Source organism: Myxine glutinosa, chromosome 2, assembly GCF_964187855.1.
Source record: "Myxine glutinosa chromosome 2, kmMyxGlut1.1, whole genome shotgun sequence".
NCBI classification, from domain to species: Eukaryota; Metazoa; Chordata; class Myxini; order Myxiniformes; family Myxinidae; genus Myxine; species Myxine glutinosa.
Window position 1 is genome coordinate 38,542,427 of NC_136262.1, and position 25,779 is coordinate 38,568,205.

The window sequence follows — 25,779 nt, forward strand, 5'->3', positions numbered from 1 at the left end:
ACGTCGTCACAATAATGTGGAGAGAGGAGCATAGCTTCGTTCACGTGTCGCCACACACGAGAAATTGCCGAGATATATTTTTTTACAATCACGGCATGGTCAGTCATACACCGCCTGAAATAACAGACGGGAAAATGCCGAGATATATTAAAAATTCGTCGCCACACACGGGAAATTGCCGAGATATATTTTCACTTTGCACAAAAATAACATCAAGTAATCGAATCAATAGGAATGTCCTGTGCCTATAACATCGACGTTATAGGCACAGCTGCATTAGGCATTGTGTAACATCGACGCGGCTTTTGTTTTAATTAAAACTTTTTGTACTTGTTCTTCTGTTATGTCCTGATCTGTTCTGTGTTCTAGTCCCCCCACAAGCCTCGATACTGTATACAAAAAGAAAAAGAAAACCACTATTCGATCTTGTAACACCCTCCAATTAATGTTAACAGACAAGACATGCTTGGGCTTAACATCAATGCAAGGGACGACACCTTGTGATGCAACTAAATGCATTTGACGCACCAATCGAGTAGCTTGTAGTCAGGTTAGGAATACAACTTAGACGAGACAGCTCAAAGGAAAGTGCTCTACCTTTGTGCGATCCTATTGGACTTATCCTTCTTATGAAAGTATGGAGGTTGTAAACTGGTTTTCTAGATTATTCCACTCACATATCGAAGATGTTAAAGTCGAGATGATGTTGTAACGTTTGGCTTTCTGTCTATCTTTTTCTGGTTCAGGGTGAAACTGGGCCACAAGGTCTTCCAGGACAGCCTGGGTCTCCAGGTCCAAGGGTGAGTAAAATTATTATTTTTATTTGCAAGAAGAGAATCTCTTGTGATGCCAGGGCAGGCATTAACAAAAATATATCATGGTTTTTGCAAGAAAAACAATCCAAGCACAAAAACATCTTGCACCTTGGAACTAAAGTACATTGAATCACCAGTGGTTTGATTGGAAATGTTGGTAAAGGAGCGATTTTCACGCACAACCACCAATCTCAAATGTTAGGGTAGCGGTCAAATCGTTCTGCCATAGGTGAGGACTCCTCAATCCTCTTAGTTGTTGAGGGGAGGATATGATCTGTTACCATCAAGTCACAAGTTCTTGTTGTTGCACAATTCTGAGCATCTTGCAATTAGGGTCAAACTACCACTTGTATTGGACCCCTGGGGTAAATCTTGAGATATTCGGCGCAGAAACAGCAATTGAACACACAAAGAGAGGCAACAAGAGAAGAAAAAGAAATCGAGTGCAGGGACAGACAAATAAACACACAAGTCTAGGTAGGAGAGCTGGAGGTTCGAATCAGCAAGATAGAACACTATTACCTCCTCTTGGGACTTGGAGTTGGCATGAGGAACTCAAGAGATCTGGGAAGCTGGATTATGAATACCGTGTTAAGAATCCCGTGCAGATAAAGAGCCATCATCCCTACACCAGGAACAGAAAGAACAGATTCTTGTAACTTGCAATGACCTCATATTGGGTTGTGTGAAATGACTGTCCCCCTCACTTCATGAATACAGATGGAAAAGCAGCTCTCATGTCCATGAATACAACTTAAAAGTTCCATCTTCCTCTCAAAGGTATCAACAGTTGCAAAAAAGGAACTGTTAAGCCTCGGCTCTAAATGCTCCAAGACCCACAATGGTCCAAGCTCCGAGGTGGTTACAAAGTCAAAGATGATCCCCAGCTGGCAGAACTCTCCACTTATCAGAGGAAGGTAGTAGGCCAAAAGAGAAAGTCTGAAACATGGCACAGGATCACCATGTGTTGGCTGATTTTTCACTGCATAAAATAATGCAATGTATTGTTCCGGCGAAGTATGGGATCAGAATCCAATTTTTGTTTGACTTGGAGCCCTATTTAAACTGAAGAACTTGTCACTGGAGGCTTCAACCTCAATGTGGTGATGATAATAAATAAATAAAAACTTAAATACAAAATAATCCCCCTCAACTTGAATGAACCCATTGAACCTCCTTGTAAAAATCACATAAATCGTATATTGACTGACGTAATCACATTCGTCAGGTATTGTACACCGCACCTTTCCTATGCCATCTCCAGGCATTGCAAATCGTCATTGCTGGGCACCGAAGGGGGCTCGGCAGTGACGCACGCTGAAAGGGAGTACTCAGTTTTCACTCTGTTTGTTGTACACCGCTCCTTTCCTGTGCCATCTCCAGGCATTGCAAATCGTCATTGCCGGGCACCGAAAGGGGCTCGGTAGTGACGCATGCTGAAAGAGAGTACTCAGTTTTCACTCTGGTTGTTTGTTTTCTTGGTTGTTTTCTTTCTTGTTTTCTTGCTTTCTTGTTTGTTTGTCCGGACGATATCTCAGCCATCCTTTGAGCTAGGAAGCTGAAATTTCGGCACAGTTGTGAGCAGGTCCTTTGTCAAAAACGTTATTTTTTGTTTTTTAAATAATCAATTAATTGAGGAGTTATTTAATTATTAGCGTTTAATTAAGTACTTATTTAATTAATTAAATTTCATTTCTCTTCTGACAATTAACTCAGGCACCTTTTGAGTTAGGAAGCTGACATTTGGACATGCCAATGACCAGGTGATTTGGCTGCAAAGGCTATTTTTGATTTATTAAGTAATCAATTAATCGATTAATTATTTAATTATTCGATTAATGACAATTTTTTTTTTTTTTTTTAAGTTAGATTCTGATCAAATGGTGGTGGTTTATGTGTTCTCTGACCGAATTGATTAATAATTTAATTTTTTATGGTTATTATTTATTTCTTTTCATTATTAATCATTTATTTATTTTCTTTCTCATTTGGCCAATATCTCAGGCACCTTTTGAGCTCAGAAGCTAATATTTGGACATGAGTGACCAAGTGATGTGGCTATCAAGGATATTTTTGATTTATTGATTGATCAATTAATTATTTAATTTTTTATTAATGAGTTATTTAATTAAATTTCTAAAAGATACATCTTTGGATGAAGCACGAGTGGTTTAGTTATGCTTTTAGCCAATTGATTAAGAAGATATTTTGTGATAATCTTTTATTGATTTTAATTATACAATTAATCAATCAATTAGTGTACACCTCTCCCTCCCAATGCAGCCTCAATGAGCTGCACTGCGGTATTGCCGGGCGCCACAGGCGCCCCGGCAATGCCGCGCTGTAGGATATTTAATTATTTGGCATGGGGGCGGTGTACTTTGAATGTATCTGTACTTGTTTGTTGTACACCGCTCCTTTCCTATGCCATCTCCAGGCATTGCAAATCGTCATTGCCGGGCACCAAAGGGGGCTCGGCAGTGACGCACGCTGAAAGAGAGTACTCAGTTTTCACTCTGGTTTCTTGTTTGTTTGTTTTCTTGCTTTCTTTCTTGGTTGTCCGGACGATATCTCAGCCATCCTTTGAGCTAGGAAGCTGAAATTTCGGCACAGTCGTGAGCAAGTCCTTTGTCAAATACGGTATTTTTTGTTTTTTGAATAATCAATTAATTGAGGAGTTATTTAATTATTAGCGTTTAATTAAGTACTTATTTAATTAATTAAATTTCATTTCTCTTCTGACCATTATTAACTCAGGCACCTTTTGAGTTAGGAAGCTGATATTTGGACATGCCAATGACCAGGTGATTTGGCTGCAAAGGATATTTTTGATTTATTAATTAATCAATTAATCGATTAATTATTTAATTATTCGATTAATGACCCAAAAATTTTTTTTTTTTAAGTTACAGATTCTGATGAAATAGTGGTAGTTTATGTGTTCTCTGACCAAATTGATTACCAATTTAATTTTTTTATGATTATTATTTATTTATTTTCATTATTAATCATTTATTTATTTTCTTTCTCATTTGGCCAATATCTCAGGCACCTTTTGAGCTGGGAAGCTAATATTTGGACATAAGTGACTAAGTGATGTGGCTATCAAGGATATTTTTGATTTATTGATTAATCATTTCATCTATTAATTATTTATTGATTAATCGATTAATTATTTATTGAGTAATCAATTAATTATTTAATTTTTTATAAATGACTTATTTAATTAAATTTCTAAAAGATACATCTTCGGATGAAGCACTAGTGGTTTAGTTATGCGATTAGCCAATTGATTATGAAAATATTTTGTGATAATCTTTTATTGATTTTAATTATACAATTAATCAATCAATTAGTGTACACCTCTCCCTCCCAATGCAGCCTTAATGAGCTGCACTGCGGTATTGCCGGGCGCCGGAGGCGCCCCGGCAATGCCGCGCTGCAGCATATTTAATTATTTGGCATGGGGCGGTGTACTTTGAATGTATGTGTACTTGTTTTCTTGTTTTCTTGCTTTCTTGTTTGTTTGTCCGGGCGATATCTCAGCCATCCTTTGAGCGAGGAAGCTGAAATTTCGGCACAGTAGTGAGCAAGTCCTTTGTCAAAAACGGTATTTTTTGTTTTTTGAATAATCAATTAATTGAGGAGTTATTTAATTATTAGTGATTAATTAAGTACTTATTTAATTAATTAAATTTCATTTCTCTTCTGACCATTAACTCAGGCACCTTTTGAGTTAGGAAGCTGATATTTGGACATGCCAATGACCAGGTGATTTGGCTGCAAACAATATTTTTGATTTATGAATTAATCAATTAATCGATTAATTATTTAATTATTCGATTAATGACTAATTTTTTATTTTTTTTTAAGTTACAGATTCTGATGAAATGGTGGTGGTTTATGTGTTCTCTGACCGAATTGATTAATAATTTAATTTTTTTATGATTATTATTTATTTATTTTCATTATTAATCATTTATTTATTTAATCATTCATTTAATCATTTATTTGCTTTTGATTCACTCCTATCGGCTCCACAAACCAACCTGAATTTTTCACTCTAAGTGAAATTTTATATTTTGCATAAAATACATTATAATTTTGTTTAAAGCAAAGATATAATCAATGTTATCTATCTATAATTCCATTAATCTCTGTGTGTATGTGTGTATGTGTGTATGTGTGTATGTGTGTTTGTATGTTTGTCTGTGACCGCTGTTTCTCGACAACCACGGGTCCGATATACTTTAAACTTGCCAGGTATATTGCTGGGGACCCGAGGATGTGCCTTTTCAAGGTTTGAAATTAATCGGACAAGTACTTACCGAGCTATGGCGATTTAGCCGTTCGCCGTTCGCTTTGGCGTTGCGAATGGACCAAACCATTGCATATAAATAGAGGGGGGGGGTTCTGTGGTCGTTGCGAATGGACCAAACCATTCATGTAAATAGAGGGGGGGGGGGTTCTGTGGTCGTTACTGCCACGTGGTTTCAAAGTTTTTTTTTGTTGTTGTTGTTTGCACGCATGTTTTTTTGCACCCACGTACGGGCACGCCCTAGGATGTTTACACACACACACCCCTACACAAATTTTTTTTTTTTTTTGGCAAGGAACGGGCACCCACGTACGGGCACGTCCTAGCTTATATATAGTACGGGCATGCCCTAGTCTATCTATAATTCCAGTAATCTCTGTGTGTATGTTTGTATGTTTGTATGTTTGTATGTATGTATGTATGTATGTTTGTCTGTGACCGCTGTTTCGCGACAACTACCGGTCCGATATACTTGCAACTTGCCAGGTATATTGCTGGGGACCCGAGGATGTGCCTTTTCAAGGTTTCATATTAATCGGACAAGTAGTTAGCGAGCTATGGCGATTTCTTTACCAAACTCCGCAAGCCGTTCGCTTTGGACCAAACCATTGCATGTAAATAGAGGGGGGGGGATTGTCACCGTACTCGCAAGCCGTTCGCTTTGGACCAAACCATTTCATGTAAATAGAGGGGGGGGATTGTCACCGTACTCGCAAGCCGTTCGCTTTGGACCAAACCATTTCATGTAAATAGAGGGGGGGGATTGTCACCGTACTCGCAAGCCGTTCGCTTTGGACCAAACCATTTCATGTAAATAGAGGGGGGGGATATAATTTTAGATATAGATATAGTACGGGCATGCCCTAGTCTATCTATAATTCCAGTAATCTCTGTGTGTGTGTGTGTGTATGTGTGTGTGTATGTGTGTGTGTATGTCTGTGACCGCTGTTTCTCGACAACCACGGGTCCGATATACTTTAAACTTGCCAGGTATATTGCTGGGGACCTGAGGATGTGCCTTTTCAAGGTTTCATATTAATCGGACAAGTAGTTACCGAGCTATGGCGATTTAGCCGTTCGCCGTTCGCTTTGGCTTTGCGAATGGACCGAACCATTTCATGTAAATAGAGGGGGGGGGTTCTACCGTACTCGCAAGCCGTTCGCTTTGGACCAAACCATTTCATGTAAATAGAGGGGGGGGGGGGGATTGTCACCGTACTCGCAAGCCGTTCGCTTTGGCTTTGCGAATGGACCAAACCATTTCATGTAAATAGAGGGGGGGGGGATTGTCACCGTACTCGCAAGCCGTTCGCTTTGGCTTTGCGAATGGACCAAACCATTTCATGTAAATAGAGGGGGGGGATATAATTTTAGATATATATATAGTACGGGCATGCCCTAGTCTTCTCCAATGTAACCAGTGACAATTTAAATAAATTATCCTGAATTTGTCTTTTTCCAAGTTTCCCATGCCATGTTGCATCACAACCACAACCAAGTCACGGCCTTTGTTCTTCTACCACATTGTGTTAGTGGTGCGTATGACGTCATCAGTGTCGATGGTAAAAGCTAATTTAAACACAACGCTGTACCATTATTTATACTGCTGAAGACTTAGTTCAGGACAACACATCTTCAATACAATCACAGGTATTCCATCAGGACCAGTCGCTTTCGAGGAATCTGGAGTATGAATAATTCTGGCAACTTTTTCAGGAGTCATGAAGGGAACAGGAATGTCAGAGTCTGTATGATATAGAAAATCAGGAAGAGAATGTCCCTGATCATTGAGGGTAGAATTAGAAGCGATGCAATCTGCAAACAGGTTGGCCTTATCTAGAGGTAAAGTAACAACCTCAGGTCCAAGAGGGAGAGAGAGAGAGAGAGAGAGACAGAGAGACAGAGAGACAGAGAGACAGAGAGACAGAGAGAGAGAGAGAGAGAGAGAGAGAGAGAGAGAGAGAGAGAGAATTAGAAGATTTATTGCAGTTGAGTCCATGGAGTCGGAATGGACTTGGATACAGAATCTGCATATTGCTGCTTAATATCCTTAAGAACTCTCTCACTGAGGTTACTAGCTTTGCGGAACAGACATTTGGACTTCATGGACTCTTGCACATGGTACTGCTTGAAAAAATGGTGGTGATGTGCAATTGCTGATGCACAAGCTGGAGTGAACTATGGAAGGGAATTAACCTCCACTTGATCGATTTGTGAGGAAATTTGTGTCCATACCATTGCGAATCCATGGAGATATTTCATCGGCAGCCATAACCAGACCAAGATTTAATGCTGAAGGCCATGGCACGTGAGAAAGAAATGAATGAAATCCATCACAATCAGCATTCCCAAACTGAAACACAGTGCGACGAAAAGGATGAGCTGGACTTGAGAGTGGGGAGTAAGACACGCAAACAGAAACAGTTGAATCATCGAAGATGCAGTCAGACGCATCTACCGGGGAAGGTCTCAGTTCTAAAGGTTGCACTATCTGCATTTTATATGCATGAAGATGCAATCACTTGTCTACAACTTTGTTTTTTATGTCATAATCATAATTGTTCCCATAGGTTTGGAGTAATTTGAAGCAACTTTTACTTCATTATTTTTTTCTCTCCAAGTAGCATTTCCATGTTTAAGGGTGAGACGGACACACAGACAGATGGCATCAGCTTATTATATGTATATATATATATATATATATATATATATATATATATATATATATATATATATATATATATATATATATATATATATACATATATATATATATTGTTACAGACACGACTTTGATGTTATGGTGGGCCGAGCGGAATGGCCGCCGTGTCCGCACAAGTTACCCGATTATACTCGAACGTTGCCGAGTCGCGCTACGCTAAATCAATGAAGGAAAAGGACACAACGGCTGGGATTAAAATGACACGACACCAGGGATACGGTTCTCAAGACCTCCGGAGGAGGTTATATTAGGGCGGAAGGTCAGATTACAACGACAAGAGGGACAGCATAGAAAGGCAGGCACTTAGACACACTCTTATATTAGCCCCGACAGACGACAGATAAACGGGACAAAACTGACTCACATGGGGATTGATGGCAAGGAGGGGCAGGTCTTCGATGGCTCAAGGTGCACCTTGGCTCAGGGGCAAAATCGACCCGGTCCAGTCCAAAGATGCGGGAGGTCTCACTCAGCGCTCGGAGGTGGTGACTTGTCTTCTCAAGCTGGGGGCGCATCTCACGTCACGTCCGGTAAGTGGCCGCGTATATCCGGCGGGGAGTGACACGCCCTCGGCTCGTTAGCTCCGCCCCAGATGGAATCGGCCCGTTGCTTCTCATTGGGTGCGTGCGGGGGGGTTACCGGCTCCGCCCTTGACGAGGGGCTGACAAGGAGCCCCTTCGTGGTAACCCCGTCGGAGCGCATGGTCAATGGCGGCTAACCGAGCCGGTGTGAGGACGCACACTCCCCCGCGCCGCGCCGTTGTTGTAGTTGTTGTAGTTGTTGTTGTAGTTGTTGTTGTAGTTGTTGTTTGGGGAAGAAGATGGGAGGAGGTATGGGAAGGTCCTAAACTCACTACTGGTGCCATATAATCACATTCTGGTGCAACGAAGAGTCAGAATTAATGGAAACGAGTCCTTAACTGACATAGACTAAGAATAACTAGCAAGATGTCCGAAAGTTGTCTACGTGAGATGCGGTGGACCTGGGCACGACATTTAATGGGGGAAAAAGGGGAAGGTCGGTTCTACAGAGTGTTATTTACAGGCAATGGGACTAGGGAATGGGGGATTGGGGATAGTTGGGGAGCATTGGGGAAATAGGGGAGTATTTACAAGCGGATATTGAGGCCAAGTCCCATATCCGCAACATTGCACCCTTCTCTACCCTCGGGGCGTCCCGACCCGATAAATTTTTACCTATTTTAGTGTGGCACTCAGATGTAGTTCCCTCTACTATTAACTCTACCCTGAGTGCGACAGTTTTACAGATGTTCACAAATGAGTAAATATGTCCCCCTGCGACGTTGCACCCTTCTCCTCACAGAAACACACCCACAGGATAACCGAATCCGGAAAGAATTCGCAAACTAAACATACAGCCGGTAGGGAGCATTATTTACAAGACTACGCTGATATTTACACTACGATCCAGGACCTGTTTTTGGAGGAACACATGCAGATGTTATGCATAGAGAGAGCACGCATGCCAGCATCGATACACCAACCCACGAGTGCTCTGTGGCCTTATGGCCTTTAATAATGTGCAGAGCACCCCTTCCAAGCATCAAAAGCACCACCCCATAACACAGTCAGCACCATCCGGTGCACCAATAAAGTGTTTATAAATCACCGGTGGTGTCGCAGCCGGCCGATGTTCTGCCGCTGGTCTTGCCTTCGTGTGGTGCACTTGGTGTTCTTGCCTCTTTCCAAAAAAATAAAGAAAGGCGCCAACCGCGTCCATTTCTGTATTGTGGCCGTCAGGGGGCCAACTATAAGTGGTTCACCTTGTATGGCATAGGTGCCACGTTGACCCATAGGTCCATCCATGGGTGGTGCTTGGCCGCAAAAGAACTGCGGTCCATTGTGGGTGGCCACAAACATTGCGGTCCATATGGTGTATCGATCCAGGCAGCAAGCAGCAAAAGTGCAGGCCCACAACTGCGGATCCAGCACCTCTCTCTCCTCTCTCTCTGCCCCAAAACCAGATCCTCGGAGGTGGGAGACAAAAGAAGCAGACAAGTGAGTAAGGTGGTAAGGGCGCAAAAGTGCACGCAACACAAGGTAATGCACACTAGGGGCACATGGGAACCAGGTGAGACAGGTACGTTCCTACCGTACGCCCCCCCCCCCCCCCCCCACCAGGTAACCTACATGGCCCCTCCCTTACCCCTTACTGTATCCACACAACACAACACTACCCATAAACATCTACTTTACAAATCAACAAACATCCCTACTGTCTTCCCCGTTCCTCCCATAAACCAAATTCGTCTTCTCTCCCTCCTAACCAATCAAATTTGCCATTTTCAACTCTCATCAAAATTTGCCATCTCCAACTGAACATCACAATTTGCCATTACCAATTCATCATCAGTCCCTCCTAGGGAGGGAGAGATGGAATCACCCCAATGTCTCATCCACGTCGTGATGCGTCTCACAAATCCAACAGCAGTCCTTACTTCCTGCAACACAAAACAAAGAAAACACAGGTGTGGAGTCATCATCATCACCTCAGGTAAGTGGCTGCGTATGGTGCGACAGGTTTATCAATCCTAACTATTTCCTAAATGACTTTAACAACTTTACACTACCCGGGGTCTTTCTCCGGCCAAACCATTGGCCCTCTTACACTATGGGTTCTAAAAACCAATTCCCATTGGCCAAACTGTGGTGCTTTTCAATTTGGGGTCTCACTCCCCCGATTCATCTCCCGGTGCCCTCGCACAATTTCTGGGCTGTGGCGTGTACCTCTCCCAGCGGGTCTACCCACCTGCACACCTCCACCACTGCAGTTGCCTCCGAGCTTTCCTGCTCCTTACCCTAACCTAACTACCTGGGGAAGGCCCTCTGGCGCTCTCCCCACTCGGTGCCCTCTCTGGCACTGGGCTGCCCGATCCACACCCGGGATCCTCAGGCACCCACTCACAACTACCGGCTCCCAGAGCCCACCTGCGGCCTCACCTGGCCGACATCCTCACAGTGGTGGAGTGCCCAACCAACTACACACACTAACAGGCTACACGCCCAGCCATTTCCACAACACTAATGCACCCATCCGCAATACCATTCTGCAACCGCACCACAATTTCCAATATCCAACCACAATTTACCTATACCCTCTACCTAACACTTACACTACCCGCCCCGGGTACTCGTGAAAGGGGTCCACTCTTCCCCCATCCACACCTTCGCACCATGCACACCACTCCGTACCACTTACTCCAACTCTCTCCACACACCTGTACCTGCACACCTGTGCTCTCACACCTGGTGCCACCTGCACCCTTCTCTCCCCAAGCGCATTCGCGCTGATCAACACACTCACTACTCACACACTGCTCCACTCACATGTCCAGTTGCACACCTGTGCAATCACACCTGTTCAATTCTCACACAGCATCATCTCATCTAACTACTCCCCTCTGAAACTTGCGCTTCCCAGTCGTCCCTTTAAACTATTGCGCTCCCACGTCATTATCATCCATACTAATCTACCTGCGTCCCCACTACAGGTATCAGTCACTATCTAAACTTAACGTCACCTAATGTCATCTTTCTAGATCCCTACAATATAACCTAACCCACCCGGGCTAGTTTTCACTGCCATACACCCCATAAGCTATTGCGCATTTGCCCCACCATGGGAAGGGTGGCAGGGATGCCACCCTTACCCACCGGGCCTATCGCTCCTCAATTCCCCAGTCCTCTGGCACTAATAAGCCCCCCTTATTCAGAGGTACTGGGTCCCGCCTCGGCATCTAAAGCCGAGGCAATCCACGGGGGCGCCTGCTCGCCGGTGTAAGGCCTTATCCGGTCGGCGTGGACGATCCGAGGGAGGGCTCGTGGCCCCATTTTGATCTTAATGACCACGTCACAGATTTGCGACAGGACGACTCCTGGGCCTTGCCAGGGGGAGGTGAGCTTTGGGCACCTTCCCTTCCGCCTCCGGGGATTAAAGAACCAAATCTTCATCCCCGGAGCGTATTGACTCCCCTGGCTCCGGTCGTCGTACCTGCGCTTCATCTTTTCCCCCGCCAGATGGAGTTGGCGGCGGGCGAAGGCATGGACTAGCTCCATGCCTTCCTCTAGGTGACGTGCGTACCCCTCCCTCGGCGGGTTAACCACTGTGTCTGGCACGGGACCGCATAGCAAGTCGGCGGGAGCCCGTAACTCCCGCCCATACATAAGCAACGCTGGACTGCATGCGGTGGCCCCGTGCTGGCTGGTTCGGTAGGCCATAAGCAAATAAGGGAGATGTTCGTCCCAGTCATCCTGACGGGTGGCGGTGAACAGTGCCAGTTGTTGTATCAATGTTCTGTTGAACCGTTCCACCATCCCGTCAGATTGTGGCCGCAAGGGCGTGGTTCTTGTTTTCCGAATTGACAGGAGACTGCACACATCTTTTAGCAATTTGCTCTCAAAATTTCGTCCCTGGTCGGTGTGCAACTCCTGTGGAATCCCATGCCGGCACACAAATCCTTCCACGAAGGCCTGCGCTACCACCCCTGCTTCTTGGTTGGGGAGGGCGTAGGCCTCCGGCCACTTGGTGAAGTAGTCCATCACAACGAGGATGTACTTATTACCTAGGCGGGTGCGGGGTAGTGGGCCTAAGATATCCATGGCCACCCGCTCTAGGGGGGCCCCCACCTGGTGTAATTGAAGGGGGGCCCTCATCCTCCGTGCTGGTCCCTTTTTGGCAGTACAGGCGTCGCATCTCCGACACCAGTCCTGTATGTCGCGCCCCATATTCACCCAATAAAACCTCCGGCGTACCCGCGATATTGTCTTTGTCCTGCCCAAATGGCCGCCGGAGCGGGTACCATGCACCTGTTGCAATATGACGTTCTTGAATTTGTCAGGGACTATCACCAGCCAGGAAGTTCTATCAGAGGGAACCTCCACCCACTTGCGATACAAGATGTTATCCTTCAATTCCAGGGTCTGCCACTGAGCCCAATATGCCTTTGTTTGTGCCCCGAGGGGGGTGACCTCTTCCCCCTTTGGTCTTTGCCCCAATTTGACCCAATTGAATACTGGCCCCAGGACAGGATCCTCCTGCTGGGCCGTGCTCCATGCCAAAGTTCCGAATTCCTCATCTGCGGTTAGTGGCAAAATTGGCCCTCTCACCCGGGTTGCCCGGACAACGAGGGTCGGGTCCAAATCGCCCAATTGTTCCCTCTCCTCGTGTCTCGCACAAAATTTGCAGTTTTCCCCCAGACAAGGACGCCGAGAGAGTGCGTCCGCATTACCATGGGCCTTCCCGGCCCTATGGGCCACATCAAAATCGTACTGCTGCAACTTTTCCAACCACCTTGCAATTTGGCCCTCTGGTTCCTTGAACCGAAGGAGCCATTGCAAGGAGGAATGGTCAGTTCTAACCAAAAATTTCCGCCCGTACAAGTACGGGTGGAAATGGTTCATGGCAGCCAGCATAGCCAATAACTCTTTGCGAGTGACGCAATAATTTCTCTCGGGCCTACTTAAGGCCCGACTATAATAACCAATCACTCTCTCCACGCCCTCCTGTGTCTGAGACAAAACTGCGCCCAATCCTTCCTGGCTCACATCCGTGTCCAGGGTAAATGCCCCGTTGCTAGTGGGGTACGCTAGAAGGGGTGCGGATGTCAGACACCCCTTCAATTTTTGGAAGGCCTCGTGGCACTCCCGTGTCCAATTAAATCGCGTCCCCTTCTCCGTAAGCCGGTGGAGGGGACGGGCCAACTCCGCAAATTTCGCCACAAAGCGCCGGTAGTAGGAGCAGAGTCCCAAAAATCCCCGCACCTCTTTGATGGTACGTGGTGCGGGCCACTCCTCTACCGGTTTAATTTTGTCTGGGTCCGTTTTTACCCCCTCGCGGCCGATCACGTGACCTAGATAGGCCACCTCTCTTGCAAACAAAGTGCACTTACTCGGGTTCAGCTTCAACCCTGCCTGTCTGAGGCACCCGAACACCTGGTCCAAATTAGCTACTGCCTGGGGGAACGTTTGGGCATGTACCAGGACGTCATCCAGGTACACCAGGCATGACTGCCATGGCATGCCGCCTAGTACATGCTCCATCAATCTTTCAAAGGTGGCGGGGGCGTTACACAAACCAAACGGCATCACAGTAAACTGATACAGTCCCTTACCTGTGGAAAATGCCGTTTTCTCCTTCCCTGCCCTATCCATCTCCACCTGCCAATACCCACTCTTGAGGTCCAAAGTCGAGAACCAATTTGAGCCCGCAACGGCATCGAGGGTGTCATCAATCCTTGGCAGGGGATATGAGTCCTTGAGTGTCACGTTGTTTAGCTGGCGATAGTCCACGCAGAACCGCGTGGTCCCATCCTTCTTTTTGACCAGCACAACAGGTGACATCCAAGGACTTCCCGAGGGCTCGATCACGCCTGCGTCGAGCATTTTTTCAACCTGCTCGTCAGCTTCCGCCCTCTTGCTCCAAGGGAGCCGTCGGGCGGCCTGACGAATAGGCCGGGCCTCACCGGTGTGGATCTGATGTTTCACCAGGCCCGTACGTCCAATATCCTCGGTGGACAGGGAGAAGAGGTCCAAATGGGACCCAACCAGTTTGTGTAAGGCCTCCCTCTGGGTACCTCCCAACTCTACGCTACTACGATTTACCATCTCGCAAATGGGATCGGGCCAATTCCTACTTGTTATTGAAGGCTCCCCCCGGGGTCGGCTCGGCTGGACGTTCTCGCCCCTCACTGTCGCGACTTCCTCAACTGGGGTGCAGCCAGCTACCCTCGTGCCCCTTACTATAGTGCGTGGTTCTGTACTTATATTTATTACTCGGACGGCCACTACCGGTCCGTCCGTTTTTACAAGGGTGCGGCCCACGATTAAACCCGGTATGGACTGCGCTGCCACCGGTTCGACCAGGCCGCAGGACTCCTGCCATGTTGGGCGAGCTGCCCACCGGGCCGGCACTATCGCCTCGGCCCTTGGGGGGATGGTCACGGCCTCGGAAGCCTCCAGCTCCGCTCTCTCGGCCGTGCTCACTCCCCCTAACGGCAGCTCTTCTACTCCCACTTGCAGGATCCCCCGGCACAAGTCGATTTTACAGCCGCTGGCAGTCAACAGGTCCAACCCTATTAAACATGGGTCGCACACCTCCGCCACCCAAACATCTATCTCCCTCCTTACCGACCCTAACTTGAGGGTCACAGAACCACGCCCTATGATCGGGGCCGTTAACCCGGTAGCAAGCTGCAAACTATAATTTTGCAGGTGCTGGATCTTATTCCAGCCACCTGCGCTCGAATCAAGGACCACAGGGCTGATGATCGTGGCGCTAGCTCCTGTGTCCACTACGGCGTCTACCCCCACGCCGGCAATTTTGCATCGAATTGTCAGGCTACCGGTTCCAATTTGGCCACAATAAATGACCTGTCGCGTCAATGAGGGCTCTCCTCCATCCTCTTCTGCCGAACACCGCCCTACGTGCCCGACACCTTCTAGTTTCCCGGGGTCTGGCGGGGGGGTGTCTGGGGTCGGCTAACCCGCTCCCCCCTGGGCGGAGTTGAGGACCTCAACCGCCGGGGATCATCCCGGCGCGTGGCTCGACAGTGCCGCGCCAGGTGACCCAGACGGTTGCAAGTGTAGCACCTCACCTGGTAAGGTGCTTGTCTCCGGAATTCCAAATTTCCCCCCCTGTAGGTCCGAATTGGATTACCCGCTCGTGGTCCACCGCGGGCCACCTCCGGGGCCGCCTGCCATGGTCCAGGTCCCGCCAGGCGCTGGTCCACCAGCCTCCGGACCATGCCCGCCAGGTCAGGACCCACGTCGGGGGCGGGCCCCCTAAGGGGTCCGCCCTCCATCGGGGGTCCCACCTGGCGGACCGCCATTGCGAGACGCTCGCCCCCCCGGGCCAGGGGCCTCGCTGCTTCCCAACGGGCCGCAGCGTCAGCCGCCTGGCTCAGAGTCTGCGGGCGCCACATGGCGAGCTGTTGCCGGAGCTCAATGTCCGGGAGGGCCTGGATAAAATGGTCCAGCGCCAGGCTTTCCCGGGAATCCGCTGCCATGCTAGCATGTGCGATCCCCACTGCGCGGCGAATGTCGTGGGCAAGTTCCCCGATGGCTTCCTGGGGCTTGCGCTTTCGCAGCGCGAGCTGAGCTTTAACAAGCTCGCTCTGCTGTTCTATGCCGAATCGATTAATTAGGGCGTCGCGGAGGGCTGGCAGGGTGAGAGCACCCGCCGGTAATGCCGTCAGCACCTCCGCCGCCGCGCCGCGCAATGCGGCCACCAGGTGTACTCCACCTTCGTCCTCACCCCAACCGTTGCCCTTACACACACAGTCGAACTGCGCCAGGTACGCGCGTAGATCACTCTTGCCGTCATATGGCGCGAGTGGGACCTTGTGGGACCACCTCGCATGCGAGTCGTTGCCCGCCTGCCGGACCCCGTGCGTCGCCCCTTGCGGGGTCAGCGCGGGGCCGAACCGGCCGGGCCCCCACAGTACATTACCCCCAAGGGGCTCTCGTGCCTCCCCGGTCCCTCCAACAACTACCCCTGTTGGTGTCGATGCATGGGTCACACCTCCGCAACCCGCTACCCATTCCATACCACCACAACCTTGCTCACTCACACCTCGCACCTCTCGTTCCATACCCTCCGGACCAGCCATACACCTCACTCGTGGCCTCTCACGAACATCCGGGTCTATCTCGACCCCCAAGCTTATTAAATCACCTGGCGCATCATACGCACGACCATATTGGTCACCACTTACACCGGGTCCTCTTTCTCTTCGCTTCTCCTCCATCACCTGCGAATCCCTCATCCGGTTAATGAGCACATCATCACGATCCGAACACAGACTTTGGACCAATTCTTTTACTTCCTCCTTTATCTCTTTCTTATCCTCTCTCCGTCGCTTCTTAATTTCGCTCACCCCATCTTCCACTTCTTCTAATTTCTGCTTCACCTCCTTCATCTCTTCGTGCGCCCCTTTAAGCTCTTCCTCTAACTCCACTTTATTTTTTTCTATGTGCTCCCGCACCTCCCGCTCTTTAACCTCAATCACCTCTACCACCTTGTCCATTTTCCTCGTCAGGTCCTCATGTACCGTCTGACACTCTTTTTTAATTACCCCTACGTCCTTTTTCATCTCCTTCTGTGTCGATTTTAAACCCTCTATTACCGCTGTGTTCTTCTTTACCTGGTCCCCCAACTCCTTTTGTCCCACTGTCAGTTGTTCTACTCCCAGCGTCAACTCCTCTATACCACTTTGCAATTTTACAGTCCCCTTTCTCACCTCCTTCTCCATGCGCTCCTTACAGTGCCTCACCTCCTCGCGCACTCCTCCGACCTCCTCACTCACTCCTCTTCTGATCTCCTCTCCCATCACTTGCATCTCCTGCCTAGATGCCACCCTCATCTGCTCCATTTCCTCCCTGTGAGCATCCAGTTTGGTTTCTACCCCCATTCTGACCCCCTCTATCTGCTGCCCCATTTGTTTAACTTCCCTTTCCGCTTGGTCCTTCATGTCCCTCAATTTGCCTTCCATACTGTTTTCTAACCCCTCTAACCCTTTTTGCATCCCTTCCATTTGATTCTCTTGAGCGGCCATTCTGTTTTCTACCCCCATTAACCCCTTTTTCACCTCTTTTATCCCGTTGTCTAACCCCTCAAATTTGTCGTCTAACTTCCCAAATTTCTTGTCTAAACCCTTAAAATTATTGTCTAACCCCTCACCGGTACCCCTCGCTTCGTCCCTCATTACCCACAATTGCTCACCCTGAGCATCCATCCGGTTCCCCATTACCCCCAATTGCTCATTCTGAGCCTCCATCCGGTTCCCCATTTGTCCCATACTGCTTTTCAAACCTCTAATTTGGTCTCCCAATTGCTCACCCATTTGTTCCATAAGGGCCCTCATTTGTAGGAGGAAAAGGTTCGAATCCCCCAGGGGCGCTGCCACGGTCGCGGGCGCGGTGACCAGCGAGGCGCCATTTTGCGCACCCGCCATGTCGGGCGCAACGACGCTAATTTGTGCGTCTGCTACCCTCGCTGCTTCGCTCTCCTCGCGTCCCTCAATTTGGTCCTGGACCGACCCTGCCTCACTCTCCTCTACCGGACCCCAGCTGTCTTGATCCGCCATAGCGCGACTTTCAAAATTCGGGTTTTTATATTTTGTAAAACACAATCAAATTGCGCCTTTATAATTTCGAGCGCGTAAACGCGCTCCGGATCGAATTCTACTTCCCAAAATTTGGGCCTAACAAATTTAGTCCCAGGTCCGAATCCGACACTCCTGACACCAATTGTTACAGACACGACTTTGATGTTATGGTGGGCCAAGCGGAATGGCCGCCGTGTCCGCACAAGTTACCCGATTATACTCGAACGTTGCCGAGTCGCACTACGCTAAATCAATGAAGGAAAAGGACACAACGGCTGGCATAAAAATGACACGACACCAGGGATACGGTTCTCAAGACCTCCGGAGGAGGTTATATTAGGGCGGAAGGTCAGATTACAACGACAAGAGGGACAGCATAGAAAGGCAGGCACTTAGACACACTCTTATATTAGCCCCGACAGACGACAGATAAACGGGACAAAACTGACTCACACGGGGATTGATGGCAAGGAGGGGCAGGTCTTCGATGGCTCAAGGTGCACCTTGGCTCAGGGGCAAAATCGACCCGGTCCAGTCCAAAGATGCGGGAGGTCTCACTCAGCGCTCGGAGGTGGTGACTTGTCTTCTCAAGCTGGGGGCACATCTCACGTCACGTCCGGTAAGTGGCCGCGTATATCCGGCGGGGAGTGACACGCCCTCGGCTCGTTAGCTCCGCCCCAGATGGAATCGGCCCGTTGCTTCTCATTGGGTGCGTGCGGAGGGGTTACCGGCTCCGCCCTTGACGAGGGGCTGACAAGGAGCCCCTTCGTGGTAACCCCGTCGGAGCGCATGGTCAATGGCGGCTAACCGAGCCGGTGTGAGGACGCACACTCCCCCGCGCCGCGCCGTTGTTGTAGTTGTTGTAGTTGTTGTTGTAGTTGTTGTTGTAGTTGTTGTTTGGGGAAGAAGATGGGAGGAGGTATGGGAAGGTCCTAAACTCACTACTGGTGCCATATAATCACATTCTGGTGCAACGAAGAGTCAGAATTAATGGAAACGAGTCCTTAACTGACATAGACTAAGAATAACTAGCAAGATGTCCGAAAGTTGTCTACGTGAGATGCGGTGGACCTGGGCATGACATTTAATGGGGGAAAAAGGGGAAGGTCGGTTCTACAGAGTGTTATTTACAGGCAATGGGACTAGGGAATGGGGGATTGGGGATAGTTGGGGAGCATTGGGGAAATAGGGGAGTATTTACAAGCGGATATTGAGGCCAAGTCCCATATCCGCAACAATATATATATATATATATATATATATATATATATATATATATATATATATATACATATATATATATATATATATATATACTGTATATATACACAGACTTGGCATTTAATATGGAATTTTTTTTTTTTCTTGACGGGTTTACTTTCTTAACTCAGTATATCAATCTGGTGAGTTTCTTTCACACTTTGGTGATTTATGTCTTAAAAGAACCATGTCACTGATTGTCTGTCGCAGCAAGAAGTCAAGAACAGGATTATATCACAGGTGGCGTGGCAAAATGTACGGACAGGTGCATTTGATGATTGGCTTCACAGTCGGGTATACAAGGGTTGTTGCGTTCTGTATTAGTGGAAAACAACTGCTGCACGTCTCCAAAAGTTATTGCCGCTTCCTCTGGAGATGGTCCGTCAACTCGACAATGCTGTTTGTCATGGAGTGGTGGCTTTACGAAATTACGGCATGAAACAGCGTGCTATTGCTCGGCAGTATGGCATCACTCAAGGTCAGGTGTCAAAGATCCTGAAACAAAATGCTCAGAGGGGTGTCCCTACTCCAATACCGAGGCCAGGACGTCCCCGCAGAACCACAAGGAGGGATGATCGCCAGCTGCACCGGTTAGTCCGCAATGGCCATACCAAGTCAGCTAATCGGCTTAGGGCTGAGTGGCAGCAACTGACAAATGTGCCTGTATCCAGAAGGCTAGTCAACCAACGACTGGTTCAAGCAGGCTATCGTGCCAGGCATCCCCTGAGAAAGCCACACCTGACCAGACAACACCGCCAGCGCTGATTGCAGTGGGCCAGAGAGCACTGTCAATGGCAGCCAGGGCACTGGAATCACGTGATCTTCAGTGACGAGTCTAGATTTCTGGTCTATCGTCAAGATGGTCGTGTCCGAGTGCGCAGACAAGTGCATGAAGCCTACAACAAAGATTGTATAGTGCCAAGAGTCCAAGCTGGAGGTGGTGGGGTGACCTCGACCGGCCTCGCCACCTAGCCTATAACCTTCCCGGGGCCCATCCCGACATTTTTGGTTATTTTTGAATGTAATTCAGCTTTTACTCGTGGCCGTAGAAGAATGACTACTATAATTCAGCTCAGCTTTTAATTGTGAAATGGGCCCAGCTCGGCCGACGCGGCCTCGACCGGCCTCGCCACCTAGCCTATAACTTTCCCGGGGACCATCACGACATTTTTAGTTCTTTTTGAATGAATTTACTACCATTATTCAGCTTTTACTCGCGGCCGTAGAAGATTGACTACTATAATTAAGCTCAGCTTTTAATTGCGAAATGGGCCCGGCCCGGCCGAAGCGGCCTCAACTGGCCTCGCCACCTAGCCTAAAACCTTCCCGGGGCCCGTCCCGACATTTTTTGTATTAGAGGTTTCCTCCTATCTTTCACCGTTCAGGAGATTAGCTTGCGCAGACAAACAAACAAAAACTTTCTTTTATAATATAGAGAGATATATATATATATATATATTTTATTTATTTTGTGTGTATATATATATATATATATATACATATATATATATATATATATATATATATATATATATATATATATATATATATATATATATATATATATATTGTTATGGATCCGGGGGACGGCACTCCTGTTAGCAAGGGAGGGGGGGGGGGGGTTAATCCCCTTGTCCTGTTAAGCTGGCCGTCTGCCGGTCCTGGAAGTATGACGTCACTTCCGGTCGGTGGTGAGTAGGGTTGTAAGCCCAATCCGTCTTACTACCTAATTACCACCACCGGCCGTAAGCGAGGAGACACTCCGACCCGGGCCGCAGCGTGATTGGATGCGCCGAGCGAAGCGAGCTGCGACTCGGGCCATTAACAAGAGACTAAACCCGATTCCGAGCGTTGGCCGAATCGTGCCACAGGTACTCAATTGGGAAAGGACTAAAGCAATCGGGGGAAGAAGAAACCAAAAGGGTAAGAAAGAACACAGGTTTATTCACTATCTAAAAGAGGAAACGAAAGAAGGGAATATACAAGGAGAGGAAGAAGCAGATACACAGGGCAGCCTTAAAACAGTCTTATATTACCATACGCCCAGACAGAACAAACAGACTTACACGAATAGGGAATGGCAGGAAGGAATGGCTGGAAGGGGGAGAAGGTCCAAGCAGATGGCAGGGCAGGAAGGTCCCGGCAGATGGCACAGCATCGAGGTCCGCTCCAGTCCACGCTGCGGTCCACGCTCCGGGCTTGAGGCGAAACCCGGTGGCAGCTGCACGTATCGGTTTCACGCGGTCGGACAATACGAATATATTGCGGTATTGTCGTCATCACCGGACCCACTCTCCTGCCATACGATTCAGCTGTATCCTCATCTGGTACCTCGTATCTTGGACCTTCGCACTCATCTGGTGAAGCAGTCCCTCGCAGCCGCTTTTATTGGGCGTTTCTGTATCTAGCCGCCGGCTCCTAGGACACGCCTACCGGTCGGCTCACCTCCACCCTGGTTGGCCGGCGAGGGCTTGCTGGCTCCACCTCTTGAGGAGACATTGACAGGCCACGCCTCATTCCTGGCGCTCGAACCCACTCCTCCCCTTTTTCCTCCAGATTACCGCGTGCATAATGGCGGCTTGGGGCCAGCAACCAAACCAAGATAAAGGGCAGCGAACGCTGCCATACCCCTACTGCACTTTGAAGAGAGAGAGATGATTGGGGATAATTGAAGGGGCCTATCTTATTTGATTAATACAACGCAGAGTCAAACTATTGGAAACAGATCCTTAACTGAAACACATCATAATGAGATAACTACAGAGAGGTCCTATGGTGTTCTACGTGTTGTACATGGACTAACTAGGGTGCGATCTTTACAAAGGGGGATATTTACAAGAATTATTATTATACAAAGTGAAGGTTCTAAAAACCGTAACAATCGATATATATATATATATATATATATATATATATATATATATATATATATATATATATATATATACTGTATATATATATATATATATATATATATATATATATATATATATATATATATATATATATATATATATATATGTATATATACAATATGCATGCATCACACAAAACAGTGTAATTTCTATTTAAAACATTCAATTTTCCCCAGATTTATCCCAATTTCATTCATAACACCTCATTGAACCTCTAATGATGCAAACACATGTCAAATAGACCTTACAAATAAGCGATCTCCCAAGGGGACAGTTCCGAAAGCCACACGTGTTCAAAATGCCTATTTTGTTATTTAAAATGCATTTTTTTCTCTCTAAAAGCTTCAAATGTTGAATGATTTTCTCGGTTTTTTTTAGTCAAGTCTTAAATTATGTCAGTGACATTCAAAAATGATTTGTGATTCAAAAATCACAAAAAATGTCATCATAATGATATCGTGTGATATCCTGACGTATATGTCATCGTGGGATTTCCCGACAGGGTTTAACTGTGTGAGGCCTCAAATCATGCACAATTTTTAAACACTCCTAAAACAAAATGTGAGACCCCACAACCATGCCACTTACCTGATTCTTTTGAGGAAACACTCGTTTTTCCAAATATCCACACGAACATGCACTCACGTAACCACAGCACCGACACGGGCAACTTGCCATGGTTCCTGTACACCAGAGGCCTGTGATGCCGGACAACCGACATGGATCAAACAAAATTTCAGTGATTTGATTTTGAAGCCCCGCTCAGTCGGAAAGACATCAGGGCAGAAGGACATGGCAGAGAATATATAGATAGATAGAGATGATACATCGAAAGTTATTCCAAACGATAGAGGGCACTGAGGAGATAGAGGCACATATGGATATATATGGGCAGACTTCCAGGAAATAGACGATACATTACTCCATTATCGATAGCTTAGTTTCATAGTATCTTGCGAAGATCATCTGGAATTCTCTGTGGCCTATTCTAGCTCATCGTTGCAACGCGAACTGTTTCATTCTGCCATCGTTGTGCTCATTCACCCATTACTAAGCTATGTAGGTCCACACGGAAGGAATTCTACTGTTTGTTTTTTCATTCACAACACGGATCATCCCATTGCAGTGTTCATCAAATTCCAATTTTCAATAACCCTCCAAGATTTAATTAATGCTGCGATGTTCGTGACACGAGCTTGAAATGGAAATCGCTTATATTGATACTCCCTCAGCTTCTGAACGAAGTTTTATCATTGCGAAACAAAGGTGTTTCACACTCACTCACAAGGATCAAAGGTCTTAAATTGTTCTGGAGGTTTTGCGTGCAAAGAGATGAGAAATTATACCATTTTGTTTTCTATTCAGGGTTTTCCAGGAATTGCCCAGGGAGATGCAAGTGGAGAACAGGTGAATGATCCATCTGCTGATGTTATTTGGCATCGTGATGTATTTTTGCCAGTTTTGTATCATAATATTGTTTTGCCGATTTCCTTTTGAGTTTTTATTTGTGAGAAAAGGGACTTTCTGTTGCAGTGTCCATCATCGTGTCCATCTGGACCTCCAGGTCCTCCAGGAATACCAGGCCTGAAGGTGGGTTCATCAGTATTTACTTCAGAAATAATCTAATTGAAATATTTAATTATCAAGCATCCGCTGCATTGTGATTGCCATTGTGATTAAACATATATACAGTAGTGTGTGCCCATTGTACCCATTGTACCCACACTACTGTATACACTACTGATCGGTAATTGGGATAACTCATCAGATAGTAATCTTATTTAAACTCAAAAATAGTGAAGTCATTTTCCACTTGTATGCCCATTTTCCCCCTCTTTTCTCTTGCTCTACCCACTGCTAATGTATTTTCACTTCTTTAGCATGGAGAGGGTTCGACATAGAACATATTATTTTAATGTTTTTTTGCGTTGAAGGCTCCAGTCATGGATGAAATAGTCCTCATTTAGGCCAGGCCTTAAATAAAATAACTTGCATTGGTAAATGTGAGGAAAGAGAAATAAAAGATAGAGAATGTAAAGGTGAGGAGTGAAAATGAGTAAGAAAAGTGTATGATGTTAGTTTGCAAGAAAGATAGAATAAAGCTAGCACAGTAGTTATAGTTTGAGTGAGACAGGAAGTAAGACCAGAAATCCTGACATGGAGAGTGCAAGATGGTTCCCGGCACCACTTTAATGCTCCTACGTCAGAACAGTAGTACTACCCTGAGTGGTTGCTGTCTTCAACCTACTACCTAAAAAACGATCCAACCGGATGGGTGTCTTTTAGGGGACACCATCTCATTATTGGATGGCCGTTGGCTCACGGAGGGAGCTCATCCGCCCTTTAACAGGTTTTTTTTTGTCCTTTAGTCACAGTCACCTTCGTAGTCGGTTTAGTCGCCGATGACCTGACCATGTGGCAGGCAGTGGCATGTGGCAGTGTAGTGCACGCTTGATGGGCCTGAAGGCCTCCTCCTGTGTCCATGTCCGTTGCGTATCCTTTCCCTAGTCTCCACACATTCCCATTTTCTCCACATGGGTTACATGTTACACTGGGTTACATGTTACCAGTGGCAGTCAAGAAAGAGACTGAGCTGACTGTGAATTCCAGGAAAAGATTTAAGAAATATTGATTCTGGGTCTAGCTAGACTAAGCTATGAGGAGCGGATAAAGAAAACATTACTTTATACATTCGAAAGGATGCGATTGCAATGGGATCTAATGGAGATGCTTCAGATAATGTCAGGATTGTGATGTCTGTGAGATGGTCTGTTCAAAAGGTGAATATGTTGGCTGTTTTTCTTCATTCCCCACCCTACAAGGGTGTTCGCCTACCAACCCCCTTCTCCCCAAAAAACCGGCAAAACAAAATAAAACTCGAGCTATGTCGATGGTGCGCCATCACAAATCCCCACACTTCCCACATTAAGCAAAGTTGAAAGATGGCAAAAAGTTCCACCAGGAATTATCCAATATCCTTTCCCCCCCCCCCCCCCCCCCATTTTGACCCCTGTGACCATGATCCATGGGGCATGAACCGGAGGTCAAATCCAAAAAATCGTTACATATTTCAATTGTCCCTCAATGTTAATTGCATCTACAAGGATTCATTAAAAAAATGTTTTAAAATGTGCCCGTAATTGCATTATTTGGTGTTTGACATTTTGACCCCGTGCCCCAGGGGGCCGACCCAAAAATGATACTCTCACACCTTCTTGCCATGTGGTGATCATAACTACCAAGTTTGGTGAATTTCTGCACAACCGTTTCGGGGGAGATAGCATGGCGGACGGATGGATGGATGGGCGGATAAACAGACGGAACCGATTACAATATCCCTCCATTTATTTTTTCAAAAAGTGTGGGGATAATAAACATATTTTAGAATCTTAAATAATAACAATAATAATATGTATATTTTTTGTCATATTTTATGTGTATAAAACACCTTGGTGATGTCTGCGCTTGTCCCACTGTTACCATCCTCATTCCTCCACCCCAAAACCCTCACCTCCAGTGAATTTCAGTTGATAAACACTTCGTTTGAATAGATTATGGTGCAGGTGTAGTGCACGCTTGATGGGCCTGAAGGCCTCCTCCTGTGTCCATGTCCGTTGCGTATCCTT

The 25,779-nt window shown here is 46.8% G+C and overlaps 1 long non-coding RNA gene across 1 annotated transcript; it reads left to right on the forward strand.

The window, feature by feature from the left end:
• The first annotated feature begins 743 nt into the window (after positions 1-743).
• LOC137422636 (uncharacterized) lies at positions 744-23,729 on the forward strand. The gene is made up of 3 exons (XR_010983548.1): positions 744-800; positions 23,519-23,560; positions 23,687-23,729. It is a non-coding gene; the product is annotated as an uncharacterized LOC137422636 (long non-coding RNA).
• The last annotated feature ends 2,050 nt before the right edge of the window (positions 23,730-25,779 follow it).